An 11,490-nucleotide genomic window follows, 5' to 3' on the forward strand; every position below is an offset into this window, starting at 1 on the left:
GCCAGGCACTGGGCACTTCACTGAGATGCCTCTGCCTCCTGGGAAGGGATCTTGCCAAGGTTTCCTTTATATTGGATAAAAGGTGGGCATTTGGAGCAGCAGAGCAGGTTGTGCCTGGGTTCAGGCTGGGTAGGGCCTGGGGTCCCATTGTCCTGCTGCGAGGCAATGAGCTGCTGAGCACTAGGGAAGGGAGATGCCAGGTCATCAATTGTAATTAAAGGACACTGTCACTGCCGGGGTTGGGCTGGTTCCCAGCAGCTCCTGTCACTCCCCCGTGCTGACACCGCAAAACTTGTACATCTTCTGTGCTATTTAAAAATCCCATCTTTAATAACTCGGAGACATCAGGAACCTGCATGACAGGCACAGGGGGATGTCAGACACCCAGGGGACAAGCACAAGGGGAAGCCATTCCCTGGGGAGCAGGGGTTGCTGCAGGTGGTCCCAGCCCCATGTGAACAGGCCCCGGGCTAAGTATCCCCTCCAGGCTCAGAGCCCCGGGGCTTGGTGCCCTCTGCTGTGCCCTGGGGTGGGATGGTGCAGGGTCGTGGTGGGGCAGAGCTGGCAGAACTGCAGGCAGCACCGCAGGCAGCACCGCAAGCTCTCGCCGCTGCAGGCGGTGTGTGTGCAATCAGCGCTAATCAGGTCGCTCACTAATTGCGGGGCCTCCCGCAGGGTGGTGAGGGCTGGGGGGCACGGAGGGGGGTGGCACTGCCCTCCCCATCCCTTCTCCTGTCCGGGGCAGGTGTCACATCTCTTGTCAAAGGCATCTATGGAGAGTGGGCGTTAAACACTCACAAAGACGCTGGGATTATTTCAAGTGAGAAGGGTTGGAAAAGTCAATTTTCCTGAGAAAATTTGTCCCTCTTCACATCTCAACAGTTTTTCTCCAAGGACACTGTACCACTGTGTTTTTCCCACAAAGAGTCACTTGTGGTCCCAGCAGTGGGCAGCCTCATCCTGCCTGCCTGGTGTCCATCCTCACTGCCTGGTGTCCATCCTCACTGCCTGGTGTCCATCCTCACTGTCTGGTGTCCCCATGGGATTCCCAGCTGGGAGGCAGAGGAGATTGGCTGGGCACTGACCCTCCTGGCAGGGAGTCCTGCCCAGCACACCTGGCTTGGCAGGATGTCTGCAGCTCGTCCTCATCATAGGTTTGTGCCTTCAAACCCATCTCCACCTGACAGGCTGGGGCCTACGTAAATTCCCACCATAGTCACACTGAGAGCTATCAAACTATCTAATTTAATTTCTTTGTGAAAATAAATAGCTAAAGTGGCCCTAGGTACACGCATAAATACTTCAGCTTTATGTTGGGCCTGTTATTATTTCTCCCAGCTCGTGCAGTTGTAATGCACACTTAATAAGTACATATTTATTGCATGTCTCGTCCTGGTGGAAGAGTAAGGAATTTTTGCTGAATAAGCAGGAAAACAGCTTAGTCTGTAATAAAAAAGGGAGGGAGTTAAACAAAAATATGCTGGGCAATTAATGATTGGGCTTTGAATGGCCATAATTTTTTATTAAGCAAGTATGCAAATACGGCTTAAGTGGCTGTGTTAGTATTCAATGGCTTTTTTTCAAATATTGATGGCTGATCGCTGGTAAGATTGTCTCTCTTTTCTTCATGCCTGAGTGCACGATGATGAGCTAACATGAGCACTCCTGCGTGTCCATGTGGGAAGCTGAGAGCATGTACCCAGGGAGGTGTGCTGCTCCTGAGCAGCCCTGGCCAGCTTCATTTGTCCACACACCCCCTCACCTCCCTCCTGCCTGCTGCCAGCCACTGGCTCTGTGTCTGCTGCTTTCTTTGCCTCCCCGATCCGTTTGTTGCACGCTTCATTAATCCTGATAAATGTGTGGGTTAGTGCTGGGAGAAGCAGCTCCAGGGATGCTGCCACCAGGGAGCTCCCTGTGCTCTGCTCCCGCTCCGACGGGTCAGTGCTGGCACCCATCAGGCAGCCCCTCCACCAGCCCTGGGACAGCGTCCTGGGTGCAGCTGGCACCTGTGGCTGTGGAGCAGGGACAGCAGGGGGACAGGCACAGGGAGAGGGATAATGGGCCCCAGCCCCGTGGAGCAGAGATGTCCCATGCAGAGCTGCTCTGTCCCCAGCACCAGCACCACAGTCATGTGAGCCAGGATGGGCATGCAGGTGACAAAAAGTTACCGAGCTGTGACCAAACTATCACTCCTCTAGGTACCAGTGACTGCTGAACCCTGGGCAGACCCTGAGTCACAGCAGAGCCGCATGAGGGGTGACACAGACTCAATGGCTGCCCCTTCTCTAAGAGGAGGGTCCCAAGGGTGCATGTGGCTGTCTTGGGGCTGCAGAGACAGGAGGGGGATAGGGCAGCACTGTGGATGTCCCAGCCACAGGGGCCAATTGAGCTTTTGAGAGTGCTGATGCTGTAACACAAGGGAGCCCTGGGGCTGCCTGTGGACAGCACCAGGAGGCTCTGGTCCCCAAATGAGTCCTGCTGCTCTGTGGTCAGAGAAGCTGGCTTGGTGGAGAGGTTTTTAACATGCCACACAAGCTCCAGGGGGAGCACACCCCGAGCCCCTCTCCCCATCAGAGCAGCAAGGCAGGGAAAGACACCAGCCAGAGAGTACAACAGGCTGCAGGAGTGACAGGGCTATGGCAATGCACACAGCAACACTGGCAAACAGCAAGCTGATCCTCCCATTAGCCCTCATTAGCACGTGGCTGGAAGACAACACGAGTTTAAATTAAGAAGACATCACTATGGTCCCAACTGTGTTACCGCTGTGCTCGGGAAGAGCCCGACAGCTGCTATTTAATACACCTTCACGATCTGTCAGGGCACACACAGGCTGCACAGCACAGCGTCTGCCTCAGCACACACATGCTTCTGCATGGCTGCACACCTTCACACGCAGACAGCACCTGCCTCTGCACGTGTCCAGCACCCTGCACATGTGTGTGCAGGGGCAGGAGAGCCACGCTCAGCCCTGGGATGTGTCCCTGGGGCACGAGGTGGTTCCTCCATCCAGAACACCTTGCTGTGGCTCAATGTGCTGGACAATGGATGAGCCCCTCCATGTCTTTGTGTGTGGCCACGACACAGCTCTCTTGTAGTGTGCTCTCCTGAACCCAGGGAGCCAGAAGGAGCCTGTGGACCTAAAGAACATCCAGGGCCAGACTGATGGGTGGGAGCTGCCAGGGGAACAGCGTCAGTCTGGGGTTGCTGCTCCCAGCACAGCAAAGTGGGATATCAGCACTCCATATTTACACTGCACATTTCCAGCGTGATGCCTGCTAATGACTCCCACTGGTACGGGGGAGCTGGTGGCTGTCATGAGAAGGAAGGAAAGAAAAAATCTGTTCGTGGGCAGGAAGGGAGCCAGAACCATGTGATGGGAGGTGTAGGGGGGCTGATGCTGAGAGTGTGAGCTTTCCCCTCAAGACGGACAGAGCAACCTGCTGATGTACCCTATAGGTGTCCCATGTGGGTGTCCCACATGTGTATCTCACACAGGTAAGCCTTGCCTGCAAGCTCATCTGCCAGCTCACAGCTCATGCCTGATGGCCTGCAGGAGCCCTGATCAAGGACTGCACTTGCCCTTTGTGCCAGGACTTGCAGAAGGGCTGGAGGGATCTGACTGGTGAACAGAATGGGTGGCAGGTACTACACCATGGTGGGATTCACAAGAGACAGTCTTGGCCAGGTGAGTGAGGAAAGCTGTGTTCAGGGATAGATTGGGCTTCCAAGGCCACAGCAGCAACAAGCACTCTCAGCCATGGATTCTGAATTTCCCACACATTTAGTGACAGTATTGGAAATGCATCTGAGTACATTAAACTATTTCAGATAGCATTAACTGTGCTGGCCATGTGCTGGCACAGGGAGACCTGCAGGTGCTGCCCTAGGCAGCTCTGGAAACTTCAACAGATTGGGAGGTGGTGGGCACTTACAGGCAGGAACTGCTCCTGAGTCACTGAGATCACTGAGTTCCTCTACCCATGTGCCAGGTTCTCCCCACACATCCACACGTGGCAGTGCCCCAGGCAGGAGCCAGGCACTGCTCATGGCCCATAAAGGCAAGGTCTGGAGCTCGATGGTCTGCACTCACCTCTCTGCAGGGAGCAGCCCAGACCCCCAGCCCTGGGAGCACAGCCTGCCAATGCAGCAGAGAAATTAGTGTGGGGAAAATTATCAGGTGCTCCTTCATGTCTAAGATGGTGAGTGGGAGAAGGAGAGGTCATCTCCCCAGGCCGCCTCACTGGAGGAGCAGAGAGCTGCAGCACAGAGCTCAGTGCAGACCTGCTGCCTCAATTATTTATAGGTACCATGGGTAGAACATGTTTTAATGACATTTGTGCTGGAGCTCAGCAGTGCGGATCTGCGGCGAGCCAAAAGGAATATGTCAGAGGCTTTAGGGCCGGTAAAAGCAGCGTGTCAATCACAGTGGCATGCTCACCTCAGCCCCTGGATCCGCTCCCCCTGCCCTGCGGAGAGCTGGCCCCGCCGGGATGGATTGATGGGCAAACCCACAGACACACCGGCGTAAGTCACCTGCCTTTTTTTATGGGTAAATCACAAGTAATAAGCTTCCTCAGTAGAATTAGAATGACATCCTGGAAAATTATGCTCTGGTTTTACAGCGTATGATGGAAAGGCAATGGACTCTGTGGAAGGAGATGCCTGTCCTACCATCAGGCAGCCATGGCTCGAGGCTGGGCACGGATGAAGCAAGCCTGGTTGGTGGAAACTTGAGCAGGAGATAAAAGGGACAGGACAGATCTGGGAATGTGATCTGCACTGGATTGCACCAGCTCTGCACACAGGACCCATCCCAGGCCCCAGAGTCCACCCCAGAGTGTGATGGCTGGGTGCTGCTGTGCATGGGCAGTGCTGGCTGTGTGCAGCCCTGGATGGCTCAGCCTGGCAAGGAGCACGGCTGCCTCCCGATCCCAGCAATGTCTGCAGTGACAGGAATGGGATGTGTCTCTGCCTAACCTTGTAATCTTGCAGCCAACTTCTCTGTGCAGCTGGTGGGCCAGGGGTCCACAGGCCAGGGCCCTGGCAGCCAGACCTGAAAGCAGATGAAATTCCATATCAAGCCATCTGGACACAACACGCTCCAGCACCTCCAGCAGCTTCCCGGAGAAGGACCTAGAAGAACCTGTGATGCTGAAGCACCTCCAGCTCACCAGTGTGTCTGAAAGCGTGCCTTGTGCTGGGATTTAAAGACAATTGGCCCTTGTGTCTTTTTGCATTTCTGCTGGCAGAGTGTCATTTTCTTCAGAAAATGCTCTTTTGCAATTACTGTGAATTACACATGAAAAGCAAGCGACCACATATTGATTGTAGCCCAAGAAAAGCAGCAGAGCTATTTAGAGTAGATTAACTTTTTCTGGAAAACGGCTTCACAGTTATTTAAAGAGATTAATCAGTTCATTTTAGGTCATTTACCATTGTTTCCATGGCCTAGCCTGGAATATCCCCCCTCTCCGTTGTGGACAGAGCCAAGGCCTTCTCAGGAGGAGGAAGGAGGGGTGCAAGCAGATGGTGCTGCTCCCTGGGTCCCTGTGGAAACTGTACCACAGCTGCCTCAGGGACCCAGGGCACAGGAGAACCCTCCTCAGCCAACCCAAATACCTGCCTACTCCATGCCAGGTGCAGCCAAAGAACAGGAGAGCAGCATTCCTGAGATACATCCTGGGTCACCACTTGTGCACCCTCACTCTCCTCCCGCTCCCTATGCCAGCACGCTGCAGGCAGAGCAGGCTCCTGCCCTCGAGTATTTCAAAGCACTTTTTTCTTCAGGAAGAAAGCATTGAAGTCAAATAGCTCCTGTGGTGGAATACTTCCCAAATGTCAACACAATCTGTGCTACATTACGGGTAAATGTGATAATCTTAACGCCTGGCTTCTTAATGTCAGTGGCACTGAAGTCTGATGGATTGACAGACAGCCAGAATGACACGCAGTCATAGCTGATAAGGGCTCTCTCCGGGGAAATCACAGCTTTTTAAAGATGTTGGCAGCTACTAGCAAGTACCTTTTTATTTAAAAGGATTACAAGCATTGATTGCACTTCCTGTTTTCTTTTTATCACATTCCTGCACCAAGTGAAGCTTGTGCTGCGAGCTGAGCTTTTCAGACAATTATTCTGGAATAATGAAGGCGTGTCATGTTGCCTGTAATGAGTGTTTTCAATGCCTAATTTGCGTGCAGTGTGAAGGGATTTCAACAGCTGCCTGGCTCCTGGCTAAAGGTGAGTGACTCCTGACTGCAGTGGAGGCTGCCGTGGGCCGGCTCTGCTGGGGTGGATGGCAACGTGTGCTTCCCCCAGCAGAAGAGGGATTAAAACTCCACGAATTACCATGGTTAAAACACAAGCTAAGGGGATGTGTTCTGCTTAGAAATGGCTGGTGGCTATTCCCCCAGTGAACAGCTGGACCAATTCATGCTCACCTGAGCAGCTCCTCCACAGCAGAGAAGGAGAGAGATGAAAAATGGATGTCTATAAACCTGCAGTGTAGCTGGACAGGGCAGTTAACAACCCTGAGCCACAAACACTTGCTGTCACTGACTACAGATGAGGGATGTCTAAGAATCACCACTTGGCCTCCCAACCACGGCTGCTGAGCACACACAGCAGCAGAAGATGTGGGTGGATGGTGTGACTTGCTGCACAGCCTAGGGGAAGCAAACACCAAGGCACTGGGCTCCTGTTCCTGCTTTTACCCTTTCCTACTGCCCAATGTCATGCTGTTAAATGCCAGATTTGACCCCTCACATCTGGGTTCCAGTGCTGGTGAGGGCAGGGGGGATGGGATGGGCCATGGGAAAGCCAGGGCTGTGTGATTGCTGCGTGGGGAGTCCTGGCTGTGCTTTGCTGTGTATCCCAGCTACTTCAGATTCTGCCCACCCATGCTGGATTCAGCTTTGCAAAGCCCAAGGTACTTCCCTAAAAATTTGAAGAACAGTCATTAAATCCACACTCATCTGGCAAGGGATTGTGAGGCTGGAGAAAGCCCAGGCTGGGATGTGTGAGTGACAGATGATGGCCAGCCTGGCTGCTCAGCATGGAACCAGCATCCCCAGAGGACATAGTCCCACTGGCAGCAGGAACACCAGCTCTCCACCACACTGCCCTGGCTGCTCAGCAAGGTGAGGGGTGGTTTCAGCCCCACTGACTGCCCAGAAGCACAATTCCAGGGCCAAGTGAAATTCAATGTTTTTGTTTCTCTCCAGCTTCTCTGGCTGTGGTGACAGAGCTGTGACAGCTGCCTGGAAACACAGCTCTGTTCCCACCAGTGAGAGGGGAGCAAAAACTGCTGCTGCTGAGCACAAAGCCAGGTCATCTCCAGATACTGGGAACACTCCTGGGATGGGCTGGGAGGCAGCAGGGCCACAGCAAGCAGAGAGCACAAACCAGAGTTTTGTGGCACAGCAAGAGAGCCCTGACAAGACAGAGCTGCTGCCTGCACCAAGCACAGGGCAGAGATGTAAAACAGATTTTGCTGAGCAGGGAGAGTCTGACACCAGCCCTGAAAGAAGCTCAAGGGCTTGGTAAATGAAAGGACATAGGGGGCTGGGATATTAGCCATAGTGGAGGTGGTTAAAGGAGTCAGCTTTCTGGTGATAAAGCAGCTTCCTCAGAGGATATGGGGGAAGAAGGGATCACCTTCCACAGCAAGATAGTGCCAGTGGGAACGGAAGGTAGAGGTTGACACAGCCTTGCTACATTCAGTTACCAGAGATGGATTTTCCTCCTGGGGGTGAAGGTATCACTGCCCTTTTTTCACTTCCTCTTAATGATCCCAGAAGATCACATCCATCTTTTGCAAATACCTCTCTAGAGGAGACCTGGACACCTTGCCTTCTGGAGCTTGCCATGGCTCAGTGCAGGCGTTGGAGGTGACTGATGCAGCCTCCCTGTGCTGGGGATGGAAAAGGGGTTGCAGCAGCTTGTGGTTGATGGGACCAGCCCTGTAGGACCCGTTCCAAATGTGATAGTGGCAAGTGCCACTGTCCTCAGCCAGCACTGCCAGTAGACAGCTACAGGTCATGTCCCATGTGGCGAGAACCATCATCTGCAGAGAAGGACTGGCTTCCCCTCCTGCAGAAGGAGGAGGAGGAGGAGAGGGACCTGCCCTTACCCTGCTCTGCAAGGAGGCTGTTGTGCAACTGCTGGAGAGAGAGAAGCTGCTACAGGAAAATTTCCTCAGAAGGGGCTGTGTTGAGGAGGCATGGAGCTATTCAAGCATCTTCACAGATGCTTCTGCAATCAAAGCTCTCAATAATCCTCCTCTTTTGTAGTGAAGGGTCTGGTTCTGACTGGCAATTTGTTGCTTTGAGCTCTCTCCATTTCCCCACAATATACAAGAAGCAAATCCTCCTGCACAGCGCAGGCTCACAGTCAGTGCCAGGCACTTGTCACCTCCACTGCAATGAGCACAGCGACTGCAGACACTTCCTCCTCCTCCTCAACGAGGAGTTCCCAGAACACTTCAGCCCCAGCCTCTAGAGTCCCAAAGTGTTTGGGTGCCTGAAGTGGGACAGCAGGACTTGGAGAGCTGCAGCTGGATGAGAGTTCTTGTTGCCAAGGGCCTGGGCTGGAAACCTGGGTACAAACACTCAGCAATGCTCAACTCCCTGCAAACAGCAACGGGCCAAGTGTCCAGACCTGCCAGAGCAGGCAGCTGTGACCACAGCACTGACAGACTTGCTGTGAGGGGGTAATTAATGGTGCAATTAATGGTGATGCTGGCAGAAAGGCCTCCTCAAGGCTGGCAGCTGTAGATGCACTCATTTTAAGTGTGAGAAGGAAAACCATGCAAATGTTGAGGTCTGACAGCACACCTTGTGCCTCTGGAAAACCCTCCAGGCTCAGGACTTCCCCCTTCTGTCGCAGTATCCCATTAACTGCTGTCATCAAAGGTCACCAGATGCTTCTTCCATAACATTTAGTGAATGATCAAGGGAGCAGGACGGAGTGGAGGCAGGGGGATGGTGAAGGATAAGGAAACATGCAAAGACCTGGGGGAACAATAATCCTGTTTTGGAGCCAGGACTGCAAGATGCTGTTTAAATGACTGTTGCTTTATGGAGCAGTTTAAAGTCTGCCTGTTCTATCTGCTGATCTACACTGAGGGCACCACTGAGCTTGGCCATGTCCTCTCTCTCTGTGCCTGCTCCACCCCTCCATGGTGTGCCATTGTCACACTGATGGGAGCTGGAGCATTTGCATCCACCTCAGTGACGCTTCCCAAGCCCAGGGAGGGTCACGCTTCTTTGCCATGAGTACCTTGATCCTTCCCCAGCCCCTGGGCATCAAGGAAAACCACCAGCAATTGATTTAGCTGTGGTCAGGCCAGAATGTCATTTATTTGCATCATTTCAATATTAAAACTGAGTTTGAAGGCAGGTTTTTTAGCTGCTGCCAGTAACTGAATGCTGCTGTAACACACAGCATCACCAAAATGAGAATGGGTCAGGTACCAAAGCTGTTGACAATGCTCAGCTGCACTGAAGCCATGAAGAATTACAGAACCATAGAATGGTTTGAGCTGCTCAAAGCACAACCCAACCTTCTCCTGAAAGGATGGAGAAAACCAAGGGCATTTTTCTTCATTGTTCATTTTCATTTCCTTCAAGTTCAGAGAGAAAAAATGACCCTTCTCTTGAAGAAGCTTTTTCTGATGAGCATTTCAATGAAAAATGGGAAGAAGCCAGAGATGCAGCATCCTGCCAGTGGGAAAATGCTGCAGAGGTTGACTGTGCCATGGCCTGTCAGCTCCCAGCCCCTCGTGGAAGGCACCAAAGGGACCACACTGACAGGACAACGCAAGGAAAGAAAAAAGGACAAAAAACCCCACATAAGACTCAGGCTAGACGACAAGGAAATAATTTATTTCCAGGTCCCAGAAAGACCTTGAAAAAAAAAATAAATAAATAACAAGGGTGAGGAAATCAACCGTCTAATTTCATCTGGGTAGAGAAACAAACCCCAAGTGACTCCATCATCACTCATGGTGGCGGCTGCCAGCTCCTCCCACAGGGGCGAGCAGGGGGTGCAGGCACCGCGCTCCTCCTGTATTTACAGTGGGACAGGAACTAAAACGCAAGCGTGCGTGTGCATGCGCGCTGGGAACACGGGCTGCTCGGGGATGGATGGATGGGTGGATAGAGGAGAACCCGCCGGGAGGGTTGCTAAACATGTACCCTGTCAGACCCCATCTCCTAGGACAGAGCCCTGCTATTGCACAACACTCGGCTAGAGGAAGGGCCAGTGCCACAGGGGCTCGGGCACAGCTCTGCAGCCCAGAGGGAAAACACGAACACATTCCTGAGGAAAGAGAGGGCTTTCTTCGTTCTCCTGCTCGGAGGTCAGGTGCTTGAGACCAGAGCTGGCACTCGAGGGCCCCGCTGCCTCCCCAGCATCATCACAGTGAACCAGCAGCACGCTGGGCACAGGTGCCAGCCACAGCACCATCACCTCCTCGGAGGGACCAGAGAGGAGTTCCTGGTCCCAGCATGAGCCAGGCTGGGCTCTTCACATAGAGCAATGGGCAGGAGCAGCTGAGGGCAGGCACCCTGGCAGGTCCTGTCCCTCTCTGCTGCCGGGTCTCGTGCTGCAGCCAAAGGACCAACACCAGCAGCCGGGAAGCAACACACAGTAAAAAAACATGGACACTCATGTACATTTACAGTTAAACCTTCTCCGAGGAGAGAAAACAGTGTCTGTGGTTAAACTAAAAGGACAAACCCAATGACAAGCCCAGGATGTGTCAGGCCTTGGGAGACTGTATCAGTTACCTATCAATGATATAATTGATTTTTTTCCCAACCTGAACAGATAAGGAGCTGCACCAGCCAAGATGGCCTGAGGTGCTGTGCAAGGACATCACTCTACAGGCTGTTCAGATTTCCCTGTGGTAGCTGGAAGGCTGGGAAGGCACTGGGCACCCAGTGCTTTCCTCCAGCATCATCTGCAGGCCTGAGGAGCAATGGCACATTCCATTAGTATCTTCCTCACCTGCCTCCCAAACCCAGGAATTACATGCAAAAGCAGTCCTTCTGGGAGCTCATGCTGCTGTGCTGCAGGATACTGTGCTGGGGTGGGGACACCCTGGATACCCCGAGGTGTCACAGGTGTGCTGCTGCCCAACTCTCAGCCAGCTCGGCCCCAGAGCTGTGCCAGCAGGTTCTGGCCTCACACACATCTCCTGGGGATGGCTGTTCTGTTGCTAATGGTGATGCTCTGCTGCCAGCTGGGTGCAAGCAGGAATTATTCTTCCCAGCCAGAGGCCAGGGTTCTCCCGCACCCTGCATCAAGGGATGCAGCTCTCCCCCAGCCACTGTGGGCCAGGGAGCACTGATGTCCTGCCTGCTGCCCTGTGCAGCTCACACCGTTTGGTGACAGCCAGTGCCTGGCTGGGAGCCCTGCAAACCCCAGGTCCTGTGTGAAGGGCTGGCAGAGCCCACCAAGGGGTGCTGCTCTGGGCCCCTCTGATG

Source organism: Zosterops lateralis, assembly GCF_965231275.1.
Source record: "Zosterops lateralis genome assembly, chromosome: 16".
Classification (NCBI taxonomy): Eukaryota; Metazoa; Chordata; class Aves; order Passeriformes; family Zosteropidae; genus Zosterops; species Zosterops lateralis.